Consider the following 18,673-nt stretch of genomic DNA (forward strand, 5'->3'; position numbering starts at 1 on the left):
ACAAAAGACAAGGAACTCAGGTGACACCGCTGTAGAACATGTAGTCCATGTTAGGTGTAGGTTTAAGCATGATTACACCTGTCCTCAAACAAGAACTAGTGTTAATGCCAACCCCAATCTTTTCTTATGTCAACCAAGGTGTGCCGAAACAAAACCAAGCCTTGATCGTTCCATTAGCTTAACAGCATGTTCATTATTGTAACCATGATGAAGAAGGGCTGGTATGCTCGTTGCCTTTTGGCTCGCTATTTCAGAAAATACCCACATGGGTCTTATCAGAGGGGAGAGACAAACGACCCATAGGTGTTGAGATTGGAGGATCTGTTGCATCCATGCCATCTATAGCATAATCACCACAGCACCCGTCAGCTCGTACAGGATACGCATACTCACATGATTAGCAACTACAGTAGCTTTCAGTTCAGGTCTGCTGTGAGGTCATGGATGCTTCCTGTTTTGCCAGTGTGATTTGCATGTTATTTTCTCATTAAACATAGAACTTTTTATTTTATTTTGCTGTATATTTGTGAAACATATGTACATACACATCTGACAAACCTGGGGCTGATGTTCCACTCTCCGATCACCGTCCATTTATCCATCTTACTCCTTGGTTTTATGGCCCCCGACAGTCTGTGAAAAGCGCCTTTGTCTGATCATTTGGTGTCATTGTGTGTTGCAGAGGACAGGAGAGCTATTCTTTCTGGGTAATTAACGCTGGTCTGTCTGTGCTTGTTGACTTCGGCAGGCAGGGGCTGTCCTCGTGAGTTTGTGCGTCAAGCTATCATCCAGGAGGTCCAGCACCAGCCCTCACCAAACAAACAATTCCAGTGAAGAGGTCTCACAGATTTCTTACTAATATCTCACATATTTTGGGGTTTGTGGTCAGAATTACTGTACAAATCATATTTATCAACGATAATCACAGATATTCCCATGGATGCCCCAATGAAATTCATCTAGGTTGAAATGGAAAATCACTCTATTTTTAACAGAAAACACATTCAGTTATATAATGTGGTGGAAATACAAAATGTTCCCTGAGAGACAGGGATTTACTAAATTGAAATTAAATTATTGTAATCAAGTGATCATCTGGTCGTGGTTCCATAGTTTGCTGGTACAGGCCTCAAGGGCGTCAGAGTCCTGGAAAATGTTTGATTCAACATTGAAAATGAATAACTTTATTCATCTTACTTGCATTGGAAGCCACGTGCAAAGATAGGCTTCAGATAGCACAAGTTCTTTTTCCGATTATCTTTGAGATAGTAGAGTGAGCTTGTTGACAGCTTGGCTGAAAAATGGCATAGATCTAGGCATACTTATGTATTGTAGACATATATAGTAAGACAGAGCCTGATAGAATGATTGGTTGGAGTTGTTGTCCCATAATCTCCCCAAAAACCAATTAACTGAGTTATATAATTAGCAATCTGATTTGTTAAGTTTTCCTGTACTTTGTCACACATTAAAAGTCAGGGCATAGACATAAAAATATTTTATACCCTGTATTGTATGAAAGCGCTCTATACCTGTCACAGGTATGTTTTTTTTCTTTTTGCAACTATCAAGAAATAAGTGACGGAAAAAAAGAGCTTTGAACAAATTAATGTGTTGGCCTAGACCCCTGTACGCATTTGGTGAAGATAGTAATGCAGTGAAAAGGTTAGCTTTGTAGTAAAACCATTTAAATCACCTAAATTAGCAGCTTTTGTAGCCTCATTTGTCGTGTCGCATGTTTAGAGCTGTTTATTAAAGCACTAGTTCCTTTGGGCAAGCTTCCTATTTCTCTATTTCCAGTTTTTAAGATAAGCTAAACTAAGCTAAGCTGCTAGCGATAGCTTAGTTTATAGCATAAAGACATCCGTGCGTTAGCAGTCTGCTTTTGTAGGGCTACACCTCAGCAAAAAGCAAACACTGTAATTGCCCAACTGATAAGCCTTCATGAAGCATTATGCTGAATTGATTGTGTAGATTTTATTTAGCAATGGAGGCCTTTGGACACTTCTGTGGAGATAAAGTGAGTAAAAGATTCCTAGTATCTCTCACTCAGAATCACAATTGGGCTGTGAACTGTTTTTCACCCCGTTACCTTGTAATTATGTTCTGAGTAATGTGACGTCAAAGCGGACGAAAGCATGGCAACTTATTCCTTTTATTAGTTTAAAGCTAAACACGTAAACATAAGACACACAGAGAAAAGCAAAGTGATCATCAGATGCATCCTTGCTTCTTCGACACTTGGTGGCTATATATATCAATTATCAGTTTTTTATGTTCACCATACATGAAAGTAACAAAAGCCCTTTCTGCTATAGAATGCACAGGGTATTGTACTATCAGCAGGGTCGCTGATACAGTAGTCCTGTGGTGTCAGTTATCTCAAGATGTAAATACCTGGCCTCTGCCTGTGTCTGCACACCAAGTTACACAAAGCCTTTATGAATGCTTGTGTGCGCAAAAGCCCCTCTGGAGTCAGAGCTATGTGCGTCATACCATGGATCAGCCTATTATCCTGGGCTGAGTGTGGCAGGGGAAGAGGAAGTGGGGTATCCAGAAAGGTGACCGTAAGCGTGAAAATGGGAATTAAAAGAAAAGTAGATCAAGCATCACAGTTGAAAAACTCAATGAATTGATAAAATGGAAAAGTATACAGAGAGAAGGTAAAAAAAAAAAAAAAAAGGAGGGGGGGGGGCATTTCATAAAAAAGAGATGAGAGGGTACAAAAACAGAGAGAGCAGCGATGAGGACATGATGAAAAGGTCAGTGCTGAGTGGAGCATGATGATGCACCTCTTGTAGTGATTTAGTGATGTAATGCTCTTATTCCTGCTCCAAATACATAGAGAGTGAATGAATTAAAAAGAAAAAAAAAATTCTGGGTCACTTTTATTTGCCTTTCTCTCTCCCCTCTAAACACACACACACACACACACAATCTGGACTAACAGGAGATTTATTGAATTGTCTTGCTCATGATGAAATAGATTTGATATACGAGACAGTGGAAAATTGGTGGAAAGGCATGAACTGATTACAATCGTGTGTAAAAGAAATAAAGCCATCAAAGCTCTCATCAGACTGCAGCATGTAGACGGGGATAAAGGGATGAAACTGAGCGTATAGGGGATCGAAAGCCTCATCCTGTGAACAAACAAAGCTAGGAGCTAAGATACTGATGCGGTTTAAAATTCTCACCATCTTACACACCAAGTAAAAATGTGTCTAATAGTTTTTTATCTAAGATAATTTTTCCCTACAACACATACAGTTTAACATATTTCCAGCTGTAATCACACTCAGGATTGAACATTTTCAATGTGAGTACATCCCCGTGAACTGCTTTCAAAACTGCAGGTGGCGCCATCTTGGGCTGGTGACATCAAATCGCGAGTCAGTCTACCAATTATGATGTTTCACCGCATTCTCATCCCATCAACTTAAAACCAAGTTTACCAGTGATAGGAACTACATAAAATAACTGAAACCATCTTAGAGAAAAATGTATTTGACATGTCCATGTCCCATTTGCTAACATGGAGGAGGCAGGATTTAGGACCTATACTACATCCAGCCACCAGGGCTTCACTTTTTGGGAGCTGTTATGTCGTCCATTTTTATATGTAGTCTCTGGTTTGTCCATTTCCCTTGGGAAGCATGTCATAGTGCATCTATTTTTCTTGACAGGCATCATGATGACCGTGATCCGACACACAGCCAGAAGGGCCCACCATGAAGGACATGTTCTGCTGCATTATGTTGATTTAATTTATCGCAGAAATAAATACATGGTTGTCATGAGATTTTTAAATGTTTGTGAGTTACTGAGTTGAATTGTTTCATGGCTCAGATCAGATTGTTTTGTTGGCTGTATACGGCCTGAGGGCCGGAGGTTTCGCAACACTGATATACATAAATGTTTCTAATGTTTTGCACCACTTATTACCAAACAAGAACATAAACAAGGCATAATGTGTTTGACTTTAACAATGATTGGAATGTATCAGTATCCATCAATTTAAGTGCTGCTGTCAAGGCTGTTGCTGGCTGTTTAGTCTGAATCTGATAGGGTGGTAACGTTTCCTGTAATGCTGTCACATGTCTTCACAGCTCCAAGAGGTTTACTAATTCCTTTGTGAGGTACCTGGCAACAAAAATGCTGCATTCATGGTGCCCATTGTGTTAAGAGGTGTGCTCAGTATGTGTATTAAGTACTGAAATAATGTCCCTCTGTTCCAATGAAGACACCTGCGTACATAAGCACAAACATATGCATGAGCATGAACGCACAGGGTTTGAACATATTGTAGCCTAAACCCAGGGTATTATCAAAATCTGTAGGATCCTCTTTGAATCATCAATGTCTGTAGTGTAAGGTTACGTCCATTGTCGTTTGAAAACACATCAACTTGCTATGGATACAACTGGCGTGCACACTACTCCGGATATAAATCTGGAGGCAGAGACTCAGATTTTGAAACAATGACATAGACCCTAAAAACTTCTTGCTGATTGGGTATTGTCAGTCATGACGTAGAACCCCTCCTGGAAGAAAACAAACAGCATCAGCCTCGAGTAGAACACAACATGGATAATCAATAACGAGCGTTTGCTGACCGTGTTGTCTTTGCCAACAGCTGTTGTGCTTATATGCATAGGGGACAAGCAACTTGCAACAATTCCTATGTCCAGCGGGTTGGTAACATACCTGCCTATCTACACTGGCACGAGTGGTCATGTGATGTGTGTTTTCACACGGAGAGAAACTGTTAGTTGGTAAATGCCATTTTCAAAATGTAGTAGTGTGGCTGTAGCCTAAGAGCGGTTGGCTTGGCAATCGGCCATACTGACGTAATTCTCTGACGTAATTCATTAGAGGAGGTGACAAACATCACCGACTTGAAAGTGACACTGCAAGAGTCCAGATGGAAGGAAAGTTGTAAATGTAATCCCTCCAGGTGATGCTGCATCTTGTGCTTCTGACCTCTCTGCTCAGTGTCCATATGGTCTCTCAGCTGGCTGAAGTCCAAACAACAGCTTCTAAGAAGGCAAAGGAAACAAGTGCAGTTAGAAGTAAAGACACATGCAGCTTCAGCGGTTTGTTAAAGGAAGCAGCATCTGGTATTAATTTAAGTTAGGGGATAACATTTGGATGCAGGGTGAGACTCCAGCAATGCTCAGGTGGTTCATCATCAGTTACTCGTCCTTGTCAGCGCTCATCTAAACCGACCTCTCACTCTTTTGTCTATGCCAGAGCCAATGCGTCATAACTCACTTTATTCATTTCCTCATTTTCTTTGTTTGATGCCTACCACTTGACCTCCATCATCTCCCGGCACAGCTGCCGGTTCGGAGGCGACCGGCAGAAATGCTCTGCGTCAAGCGTAATGTGTTTTTGATTCGGTGCTGGAGAGTTTGAGAGACGTCTGCCAGGGAAAATACAGCTAAGCGTGGATTAAGAGACCTAAGCTGGGTGAAGGAGGGTGTCTGAGAGGCAGAAATGACATCCAGGACATCTGTGTGTTCGCCTGCTCTGGCAATGTGAGCACGGGGAAGAGGAGGGGGGGTCCGCTTCTGCACCAAAACCAAAAAAGGAAAGCTAGAGCCTGGGCCGAGAGGTCATTCCTCGATGTTTGTACGATGAGTTGTATTGTGGTTATAAGTTCTTCTAACTTTCCTTTATATCCATTTTCGTCCAACTGGAACAAACGTATGTAGACACATAGTGGAGCAACATTCACAGACAATTGAATTACCGACTATTGGAAGAATTATATATATTTAATCAATTGTTTTTCAAGCCAACACCAACAGGTTAGTTGTTTCTGTAAATGTTTTTGATGGATAAGTTGACATGACAGAATGTAATGTAGTCATTATCTGAGACAAAACTTTAATCTTCAGCTTCTTTCTTATCTCCTGCACAAAAGCACTTATGCACTCTCTGCAAACACATACACACGTACACGCACACACACACACACACACACACACATGTACACACACGCACACACACACACGCACACACTCTCTCTCTCACGCTCCTCACTCGTATGCCAGTGATCCTGATGTGCCAGAACAATAAATTCAGAAAATATGTTCCAGCTTACTGTGGACCCGCAGGACTGTGGGATCATTCAGTCTGAAACGGGTTTTTTTTATTCAATTTTTGATGTGCCGCGCTTACTGGTGGTATCAAACTCCACGTGCTACTGCGCAGAGCAAAAAAGGGAAGAACACAGTGTACTAAAACCACCAGGCACATGAAGCATGCATTCATGAAGCATGCAATTATGTGTCAGCATTCAGCTTTTCACAGCTTAGTATTTCTGAGTAACTCTTCATTAGCATTATTCAACATACATTATGCAGTGAGAGCCCGAGTATGGTCAAATTAAGTTCTTTATCCATCCTTTCATAGAAGTACTACATCTTTCCGAAGCTGATTTCAAACACGAAGTCTGGAGAATGTCCAGAGAATTCGGTCTGGACTTTCTCTGGAGTTTGTTTTTCACATATGATGAACACAGCAGGAGATTTTCTGCTCAGACGTGTTCACAAGGACACAGAAGTCACCGGAGCGTTCAGGTTTTTGTTTACAGCACAGTGACAATGGTATTGGCCCTTATCACCAAAAGCTCTCTTGACGTCTTCCTTTTTTCTCTGGCTTCTTCTACATGTACGGTACCGCTTTTTTATCTTGAGACATTTTGTGCTTTTTTTTTGCGTATGTTGCACGTGAGAAACATCGTCAACACGCCCACTTGCACACAGTGAATCCTCTCGACGATCTCGTGCTGTTTTGTCACATGGGCTCAGTTGGACATTTTCCAGAGTTTTTAATAGGGGCCTGGCGGCAGAAGGTCAGAAGAATGTCAGGAGATTATCTGGAGTTCCGCACATGGCCTGAAAGCAGCTTAATTTGCACCTTTACTAGAGCGGCTGTCTAAAATGTTGTCAGACACACTAACAGACAAGAAGCATCGGAGCTGGTCCCTGTCTGAACCACACAGTGTTTAGAGTTGTGTTTAGCTTTGTTGCTAAGGGCTGCCGTGAGATAAAAGCCAGCAGGAGATAGTTCCTCCTCTGGTCCCCTGTCTAACACGACCTGTTCCCTTCATCCAGTACCAGGCCACCCACTGCTCACTTTAATCATTAACCTCAGATTAACTGCAGCACAAAGACCCTTCTTTGTTTCCAGGCTTTTCAACCTCCCAACCCCCCACCCCCCCTTTGTTTTCCTTCCCCCTGCTTTATCTCCTCTCAGTAGTTTCTGCTGCAGCCAGTAAATGTCAACCACTTAGGGAAGAAAAATAAATATCCAAGAGTGTGGAGCAGCCAGAGGAGTCACCTGCCACACTACGCAGCAGCATCTGCTCATCCACCATAAAACGCACAATTCACTGTCAGACCTGATGCCATTTTTAGCAGCAGGGATAAAAAGCTGCTCGACTCCAAATCAGCACAAAACACCTGTTTAAAGAGGATGTGACTGATTATATCTAATGAATTATGCTCTTTTCGGCACCAGCTACAGCATGTATGACGTCAGCCTCATTGTCTGCAGTGTGCGCTGCTCTCTAGGAAATTTTCTCCTTTTCATGACATCCATGCCTCCCACACTATGAGTCAAATATCATTACCTCAGTGTGATACTGTGTATAATTAACATGAGGTGCATGGTGACATTTCTGCAACCCCTTAATGATGTTCTGGGGTTTTGAAGATGAAAGTGGTGGAAATATATTCCTGCAGGAGTGACTGTATAAATATCTTGGTCATGCAGCTCTGGTGGGCAGATGAACGCCTCATACCATCAGATTTTTAAAGCCAGCCACAGCAGGAATTTCTTCCTCTCTTTCTCCTCCTCATCATTTTTGGTTTGATCAAATCAGTTTTTTCTGCCACAATATAATTAATTCAATCTATCCTCCATCACATCAGGCATCTTCTTTTATGGATACGAGAGTCACTGTCACTGCTCTCCTCCTTTTCTCTCTCCCCTGTCCCTCCACCCTCCTCCTCCTCTGTGGCAGTGAGCGGTGAGCAGACTGCTTGGTCAAAGAGACGTATGGGCAATGATGTCAGCAGCCTGCGTCAAAGTCTCGGGGGCACGTTTACAATCTTCTTAACCGAACTGAGCCTTCCATTGAGATCACTGCACACTAATCAAATCTGCACTGCTCGCAGTGCATCTTTGTGTATATCTACGTCAGTTTCCTCCTCCAGCTCAATCCCTCAATTTCTGAGAGGAAGAAAAAAAGTGCAGCCACTCTTCACATGTGCAGTGCCTTGGGATAAACAGACACCAGCACACATGCTCGAGACATGTGGGGAGAGATAGCATGTAACCTTGAAACAGCACCTTTTCTTCTTGGTTGATCAATAGAAGTGACTGAGTTGCATCAATCCATCATAGTTTTCCCTGTGGACTGTGGCTTTGCTGAGAAAGGAATAACATTATTTCTGTAATTTTTTGTTATTATTTTTGTTTTGCTATTTTTGTATTTTTCATTTTACTCCAGAATTCACTTTGTTGACTGCAGGCCACCATTAGTGTATGGTTGTTGTGCTGCTGAACGATTTTTAGCTTCCAGCAAACTGAGTCAGATGCTCTGGGGTTTGCATTTGTGCATGACTGCACCATTAATTGCCATAAACACGGCATGTACTCAGGTTTGGTTTCAGAGTTGGTAAAGACAAAGGGTGGAGTGGAACGAATAAACAAGGTCGTTAAACCAGAGGTCACTTTGTGGTTACATTTGTAAGAAAGCCACATTTGCATCATCAAGGACGTTTATAAGACTTGGTTTATTATTTTTTGACACAAATCACGTCACTCTCATTACATTCTGTTCTTATTTACAGCATGCAGCAATTCAAATCAACTGTGTGGGTGTACAATTCTGACCTGATGACAAGGCGGCTGTGGCTCAGGAGATAGAGTGGGTTGTTCTCCTACATTCCGCATGCCGAAGTGTCTTTGGGCAAGATACTAAACCCCAAACTGTCCCTGTGATAACAGTGTGTGAGGGATGTGAAATAGAGTGCACATAGATGCACTGTATGTATGTGTGTCATGGGTTAATGGCAAAACTGTAAAAGGATTTGAATGTTCATCAAGTCTATATAAAAAACTATATGAATACAGAGCATTTACATGACGAGAACAAAGGCTAAACAAGTCAAGAAAAATAGTCTGGGAAACACAAATGTCACATATGTTTAAATATTTCACCGGACAAATGCAAGATCTGACTAAATGGCTGCAGTTGAGAAAACTCAACTCTAACAAATGACATAGCAATCTATCCATTCATTGTCAAGATGGACCAAAATGAATAGCTGACTGAGATTCTCATCCCTAGAGCCATAAAGATTTAATGAGACTGTCAGGGTTATTCTGTGAACCTTCTGAACCCTCCTTTAAAGAAACAGAATATATTATAAAACTGCTTTAACAGGCAGAACATTGCTCCTCATGAGAAATAAACCAAACCAGTGAGTTCTGTCCCTAATTGAGCTGCTGCCATGTGTAGGTACAGCCCAGTGAATACAGCGACTCTTCACAAATTATCTCAAGCTTATATGCCCTCGACAGCCTGAACTGGCATCATTACAGACAGATGAGAGTCTGTTACTGTTTTCCACTCCAGTCGTCAATGGGCTCTCAGCAGCTGCTCGGGCTCGACTGCAACATCCATCAGAAGGTTCAGCAACATTGCAGAAGTAGGTTGTTGGGGAGAGGCAGGGAGTGTGAGGTAACCCATTAACTGGTTAGAGCTGTCAGAGGGGCTGTGACCACACAAACAGAGCATTTGTGCTGCATTTACGTCAGACAGCAGCTGTGGTTCATCCCTTCCCCCTGCATTACTATAAGAGTCAGCCAGACGAGCTTGCACGACTGGGAAAGAAAAACACTGCAAGGGACCATATGTTTGCGTTTGCGGACACGCTGATACACTCCACATTGCACAGACGCACTAATTGGATTAAAGTGGTTGCCGATGGTCTTTCCACTAAGGTGACAGAGAGAGATTCATACACACATACATAGGGAGCTTCCATAATCCATGACATCTGCTATAATCCTCCTTGGCATTTAGTGCATGAGGGCTGAGCGATTATAACAGGTGTCATGTCTTGTTTGAGACAGGATTATTCTGGCTTTCAACAGCATGTGTCTTGCAGCCAACATAAGTGTGCACGACGGTGTGAAATCACTCGGCTGCTCATAAATGGCGTTTATTGTTTTAATTGGAGTGACGTCTACTGTTTGACATCTCATCTCCCCTCTGCAGAAACTGGAGCAGAAAAATATAAAAGCAGAATAAAACTGAAGCAGCACAGGGTTAAAGGTTGGGGTAGGAAAATAAATCAACAGGAGAAAAACAGACAAAGAAAGAAAGAAGAAGTCGTCTGCACCAACTGTACTTCACACTTCTCTTATTACTTTTGTTTTCCTTTCCTCTCATTGACGTCAAAGTAGAATAATGTAATAGAAGAGAATATATAGAGGGCATTTTTTTGCCGTGACAGTCATTGATGTGTGAAAAGGTGTGTGCGTGTGTGCGTGTGTGTGTGTTTGTGTGCCCAAACTAACTGGGTCACACTCTCAGTGTGTAGCTTTGCAGCATGGTTACAGAATTATGCACAGTTGTAGCTCAGGAAATGTGAGCTCTCAATGTTACATAAAGTTTACACAGCACATTTTTAGTCACACAAAGTTAAGAGGAAATGGACTGAAAATGACACGAGGACTGTAACACTGGTGGTCTATTATGAAGAAAGGTCATGAAAAGACCAAAACAAATGCATTAGTCTGTCAATCAGTACTTTTCAACTTTCCCAACCTCGATACTGAAGATGGCTCATCATAAGAGGAACAGGAAGAAGACTTTGGACTAACATTCATTTTAAAATGAGATTAAATGACAGAGAGGAAGGTACAGATTATCAAAGTTAAATATTACATTTAATTTAGTTTGCCAACATAAAAAATACTTATTAACAGAGAAATGAATTAAGTTTGTTTAAATTTTGTTTAACAAGTTATATTAACACAACTGACAAATGGAGCGAACCCTGCGAGCTACTTCAGGCAGCCAACTCGAGCTGCGCTGCTCCAACCATGTGACACACATCTTGTGACATACCTCATTCTCCACAATCATCTATTATACACACCCACCTTATTAGGCGGTCTATTTAAGGAGAGAGAAATTTCCCATCAACCCCTTTGCTTGCACTGCTGCTGCAGTATTGCTACCAGTTGCTTCAGTGCCTCCACCACCCCAGCATCCACCTGTAGCCTCCGGGGGTTACAAGTATTTGCTCGTCACTCCCATCATATCTGTGTAATCGTACTGGGGGAGTAATTGAGTCGGAGCCTAGACGCCAAACACAAACTATGTTCTAATAGTGCAAAAAACTGTTGAACGTGAGTCGTCTGATTGAAATAATAGTAATATTTGTCATAAATATAAATATCATATAAATATACATAGGAATATCACCAACTTAATTTTTTGTGTTCATGAAAGTTGGTTAACTATTTCTTTTTTTAATGTATCAACATACAGATGGACTCTGGTTTATTTTAATTAAGTTATTACATTTCTTATTAAGTCTGTTAAAAGCCATTATTCTTAGTTCAACTAACTATTTTCTTCCACCCAACATGTGTAAGAGGAAATAGAGATATCTGTGTATTTTAAGCTCTTTAGAAACTCTGCATGTTTGAGTGGCATTAAATGAGAGAAAAACTACATGCATGTGCACAATGACAGTGTTATGCATGTACTTTTCTGTTTTGAAGAGTCTGTCCCTGACCTTTAGCGTTCAAGCTCCCCAGAGCAAAATTGAAAGAGAAGCTGCAACCGGAGTCCTGATGGACAAAAAAAGTAAAACAACAGGTGTTATTTGTAATCTCTGTGTGAGAGCCGACACAGCGCTGCCGTCAGAAGCAGCTGATGTCACCTCCAAAGCCGCCCCTCCACACACTGCATCACTGCTGAGCCCGATGATCGCCTTACTTCTCCTGGGAGAACACCTCACTGAGTGCATAGTGACTAATGAACTCCTCCCAAAGGTACATCTCTGCAGTCATGTTGTCTTTTTTTGGTGCAGGGCCTGATGTAATCTGATGAACCAGAACTTCAGTATCCGCAGGTGCTCCACAGTCTATTGTAGACTCATGTCCTGCAGCTAAACATTCATATAGCTGAACATATAGGACACAGAGCAATGCAGTGCAGCATGATGAGTACTTTCAACTGATGGTGTAACAGTGTGTGTGTGTGTGTGTGTGTGTGTGTGTGCCCGCAACAATAGAGGGAAGAAGAATTACTCTGCTTTGTGTACATTTGGTTGATTTGGTTCCAAAACATGTAGCTCTGAGATAAGGCTGAAACAAATATCTGTAAGCCACAGAGTGATGGAGGAGGATCTCACATTCCTGTGTTAGTATATGTTAAAATAAAAAGAATCAAATAATCATGTGGGAGTTATAACATGATATTCTGCATAATGTCTATATAATGCCCGTAGGAAGATATGAGGCTCATTCATTATCTTTAATGACATTAAATGTATTATCTGAGTTGTCCCTGCTGTCTTCTAATAGGTTCCCTGGAAATGTGTTGACTGCACTGAATCAAAAGTTATTATCAAGTTTAACCACCAACTACTCTCACTTATGTCAAATTTCAGTATAAATTGATTTGAATGATATGTAATAAAACAGGCTTGTAGTTTTTAGTCTTTCTGTGGAAGAATGTTAGATGAAACCATACTGATAGACAGTCCAGCCCTGACAGAAGATTCAGTTCTTACAATAGAGACAAAGAACTTTTTTTCACAAATGACACAGAAAAAGGTCAAATTATCATGACTGTTATGAATTTTATATATGTGGCCTCTGAATATGCCCCTAACTGGATGTATTGTTGCAGTAATGATAACAGTAATAACTTGTCGTGATTAAAAGCTACCCTGACGGCATCAGTGTAAATAATGTCAGGACATGATGCAGTTGTTCAAATGTAGCTTCTCATTTATCCCAGAAGGCGGAACATTAAACTCGTGAGCTTGTTCAGTGGAGTGTAAATGTTTGTCATGTTGACATGTGAAACATTGGTCAGACTGAGGCTTCTGGGAAAAGATTTACAACAGGAGGAAGCAGTGGTCTCCAGAGCAGGATTTTTACCTTTGACCCAGATAAACTGTGTGCAACTTGTGTAGTGAGTAAATGAGTAAGAAGTTGCTTACTTCCAGTGTATGTTGGAAATATAAATGCATACAAACATACATACTGAAAACACAATATCTTTAAGATAGTGATGTTTTTTTATTTGTTGATAAAAGAACTTTAAATTTGGCTGACTGAAAAATACTATGAGAACCATAAAAATATTAATGGTAAATATTGTGTATTTCATTGTAATTGTGTATTTCATAGAGATTTATAAAACAGAAGAATAGTTTGAAAAAGCAAAACTAAACAGAAGTTGTAATAAAATAATTCAAATTATCTCAGGATTTCATCATGACTCAGACAAACAAAAATATTTCACCTATAATTCACGTATAAGTCTAATAAATAGTTGCAGTAAATGGGTGTGGGAAATGTTTTTGTTGTACATTTTCTTGCTGTGACCAAAAGGATATTAACTTAAATTGAAAATGTATTTCAGTACTTCTAATAGAACATTTATCCATTAATATTAAAAGGGTCTGAAAATAAACATTAATTTAAAACTCTAATATTTCTGCAGAACTTTTGCAGAATTGTGTTTTTATGTTTTAATCCATGAGTTACAGTTGACACCATCTTAAACCTTTTAAGCTTTACCTAAGGTGGTTGTCGGCTCATTTAACAGTATCAGAAATGTCTTATCCATAACTTTACAGTGTCATAATCAGAGTTCGAAATCAACCATCTGACCGTTACACCACGTTTATCTTCCTGGTCACATCAACTAGTGGCACAGTGGACATAAACCACTTTACAACATAATTACTTCTTGGTGAAATAGTGACAGAACGTTGTAAAAACATGTTAATTCCGAGCACGTTTCAGCTGTAACACTAATCAATGATTTCCTCTATATGACCGGTAGAGCCCCAGAAACAAACATCAGCAAATTCTTGTAATCCTAATAAAGTGGCTGTTTTTAGGAAGTTTTCATCAGTTGTAAGAGCCACTTAGCAACCTGCACTTGTGTGTTACCAAATATTCGTGTTGGTTTGACATGTTACTTATGTGCTTAAGTTATTCAAGTTTATACAACAGTTAAGGTATATTTTGAATTGTATGTATTTGCTAATTCATTATATATTGTTTTAGGTGCTTATTTACAGCTTATTGTTTATGACAGTTGGAAATTCTGTAGTGCAGTTTAGTAGCTTAGCTATATATTATTGACCACAGGGATTTGTTAAGAGCGTGAAGTCTGCTTAGCAGTGGTTCCATACAAGTTTTTGACCGTGACACTGTGATATATGAAACGTGCAACCTGCAACTGGCAGTGTGAATAGAACAATGGAGATGTAATGGATATTTGGGCCATATGCATCCCCAGGTCGGTAATGGACAGAGCTAAGGTGTGTTGATAACTGTTTTGGCTGAAACTGGTCAAACAAACCCTCTCAAGTTTTTCACCGCCTGCCATTGAAGAGTGTTTCTGTTGGACGAGTCAAACTTAGTAATCACTCTGCTGGCTAACATTATGTGGCCTATTAGAATATGGAACAAGGTAGAATGGCCACTACATCAATGTTGCCAATTTTTTTTTATCATTCTAAAGCTTGAATGGTATATTTCTGTCTTTAGTCTGCTTGAAAATCTGATGCTGCCTTACAACATCCTCCTTTAGCTTTAAAGGAGTGAGTGTAGATCTCAATTAGTTGGAGGATTCTCGATAAAATTTCATAAACCAATTTAACTCACTCATAAACACACAAGTGCAGCACATTACCATGAGGTTGAGAAAGCACATATAACTCTTTGTGTGGTTTTGTCCATGTGTGTGTTTGTCTGTGAGGGAGAGAAAGGTTTAAATCATCTCACTCACTTTCATTTAAGTCCGATGTCTGTAACCCACCAATCCCCCTTCTGTTTACTGAAGTGAAACCTAACACCTTTGCGTCATTCCTCTTTCGTGTGTGTGGAGTTGACTCAGAGCTGTGTTATCAAAAGAAAGCAAACAATCCTTTGAAACATGCAAAGGGAAGATTGGGGAGATGGTTTCGACAAAAGGGAAGCTGTCAATGGAACTGCGCAAAGAGGCAAGTATACGTGAACTGAGCTGAGGTTGAATGAAGAGTTTCAGGTCAGTGTGGCCAAGTTGAGCAAACAGACAGCAGACAAGAGGGATATCGACCCGGGCTGATAAGCTATCAGCGGACATTCCTGTGCAGATGTGTAGCCAGAGCCACCTGCAGACATCAGGACACAGGACCTGGCAACAGGTTTCTAAATTCGCATCGGAGTGACGCACGACGAGGGAGAAAGATAACTCATCAGAATAACTTGACACTCAACAGAACTGAGTGTGATTCACCCACAAACAGGTTTCAGTTCATTCTTTTTTCACTATAGTGACCCAACACACACACACTTACATAATACATTCCCTAGCCCCTTACCCTAACCTTAACCACCCAAACTAAATGACTAACCCTAAAACCAACTTTTAACCCTCAAACAGCCCATTGAAAAAGTGAGGACCAGTCAAAATGTCCTCACTTTCCAAAAATGTCCTCGGTCTGTACGGTCTATGCTTAAAATGTTCCTCACAAAGATATAAGTACAGGAACACACACACACACTACCTTGCCCTTTTCTAATGATCAGTGTTATGACACATAACACTCAAGATAAAATAGATAATATCTGAAGTGTCCTTTGAATCTCTTATTGTGTTGTGGTATTTCATTATGCCATAAATATGTTGTCTGATTTACATTTTATCTTAAAGGCCACATCTTTCAGTGCAAAATATTTTGTTCTCGAAACCCGGGGGAAATAGGCTGTGTCCCGATTCAGGGGCCCCACAGCAGTTTTAGCTCTTTTGTGCAGCTCAGCCACCCGCATGGCTAGCTTGTTAGCTTTGTCACCAAAACACACTAACACCTGGGACAGGTGAGCCTGAGAAGGATCCAGCTGTTAAATCTTTTGTTGTAGATAAATATTTGTTGGGGCCTTTGAAATGGAGCAGCCTGGTTCCACCGCCATGACAGAATCAGTCTTGAAATGCAGCTTTGAAAGGATAGAACCCCTGAATTGGAACTAAATAGTGACTAGAAAACCATTTTGGATCTTTGGCTTTCCGTCCCCTCAGAGGCAAACACTTTTAAGAAACACATAGAGGAGCTGCAGTTTTCCTTTATAAAAAAGTAGGTTTCTATAATGTTTGCATTTCTCAATAGATTTCACTGAGTTGTATTGAAAGTTTTATGATCTTCGTGGAGCACTAAAAAAATTTTTCCAGTTACTTAGAACTGGAGTGAACCAGTTCACAAGTGCACCCTTCACCTACCTTCTGCATGTGGGTCAGGGTGGACAGTGCAGGGGCATCATTCTATGAAACCAAAATAAATTTCTACAACAGAGGAGCTTTAATTGAAGTAAAACCTACATCATTGCTTCTAACAGCCTCCATGAATCACAAAAAAATACTGTGTCAACTGTGTACCAGCAGAACCATGTTCCCACCCTGAGCCTGATCAATATAATCAATGCAATTAATGTATTCACCAGTGATGACAAGGAAGGAGAATGTAGTGGGAGAAGAAAAAAAAGTTTTGGTCCTGCATCACTTTTGATCCTTTTTCCTGTTCAACATTAGTCTGGTAATAGGAGAGAAATATTAAAACGGTGGAAAACGACATGGAGCTGATTATACCCATCATTTCCAACATTTTGATGCCACAGGGAAACCTGACAGAAGACTTAAATCAACAGTAAATTTCCACAGTGCACCTTTTTCCTCTTTCAGTGTTTGTGTCTCTTTTAAAATAATCCATATTAAATTGCAGGATTTGAACACACTGTGACTTCTTCTGTGTGGCAGTACATTAAATATTCTGTTCTATATTTGGAGCATCAAGTGTGTGTTTTAAGTGTGTGTGTGAGTAACGTACAGTATTTGTGCATAAGTAGTAAGGACAGTAGGGAGAAGGGAGGAGTGCACTTGTTGTAAACTGGTTTCCTTCAGCTTGAAACATTTCTAGCATACCATCGTGCTGCTTCATACTAATTAGTGTCCAAGTCCATAAATATTGACCTAGATGTCACTGGCTGAGAAGAGGTGAAGGAGATGACTCGGGTGAACTGTGCCTCCCTCAGCATGCTCAATGGTTTGCTGGTGAAGTGGAGCATAATATCATCACACTGATATTGGAATGACGCACCTCTCTGAGGTTCACTAACATTCTCTTCACTCCAAAGCTTTCCTCATAAGAGAAAATGTCTCTGCAGTTCACCCAGTGCAGGCACAGGTTGACCCGGTTGGTGAAAATGGACGGGTGGTTGATGGATGGAGCAATGAGAGCAGGAGGGGAAAAAACTTTCCAACACTGTCTCTGAGTACATGAGATACTTCCACTCGTTACAATTTTGAGGTACTCAGAGTATTTCTATTTGTATTTTACTGTCTAGCTCTTCACCACTGCAATTCAGGGGGCTGTACTAAAGATATACTATAATGAATAAACCAATAAAATGTTTCTCCAGTGTTTGCTGAATAATTACATCTTCTTTTTTGTCTGAAACCTACCAACTGATAATGACAATGCCGACATAGTGTCAGGTATGGATGTTAGACTGCAGCTGGACTGATTCACAGCCAGGGATATGAAATTAAATGACATGATATCGACCCATAACTGGTCACTTCTGGCTCAGGAGGGAACTCACCAGTGACTCACTATGGTCAATATCTCCCCCTAGTGTACATGAATAACAATTCAACACTAAACAGCTAGTAAATGGTTTGCCATTTCAAAATAGCTCATGTGGATTGTTATAGTTTTTTTGTTTTCAGCAAACCTTGTGATGAAAGATAATTATACCATTAATGGTAAGATGGGGGGAAAAAGACGAGCAGATATTTTCTGGTGTCACTGCTTGTGTCAATCAGTGTCAGACCCTGTGTGTCAATCTTTTTATATCCGTCTATGGTCAGGGCTTGTGTTTGACCAGTTCTTGTTGTATACTCCCATCCTGTGGTGAAAAAGAAACATTACATTAGGAATTTAGAAATTACTTGTTTCTCATCAATTACGGAGAAATAGATCTTTAACATTAAAACATTACTCACATTTGTATTACAAGCATTAATCATTAGTCTGTGTGATTCAAGCTGGTGATCAATATTCTCTTTTAGCTTCACAGAGAAGAATCTGACTGTAGGGATACTGAAGGTAAATGGATAATGGAGTCAAAGTTATAAGTTACTAGTGATTACAGTACATACAGTGAGATTAAAAAAATGTTTACAGAAGGGAAGAGTTGATACTGGAACATTAGGTGTCAGGGTTATGGTTAGTACTCACTGGTGCATCACTACTGTTAATAAAGAAAAAACTATAATCCTATTGTGGCCAGTAATATTAATTAAAATAGGTGAGCAAAAATGTCATAAAGTAAAAATACAACAAAATGCAACAAA

Source organism: Paralichthys olivaceus, chromosome 10, assembly GCF_024713975.1.
Source record: "Paralichthys olivaceus isolate ysfri-2021 chromosome 10, ASM2471397v2, whole genome shotgun sequence".
NCBI lineage: Eukaryota > Metazoa > Chordata > Actinopteri > Pleuronectiformes > Paralichthyidae > Paralichthys > Paralichthys olivaceus.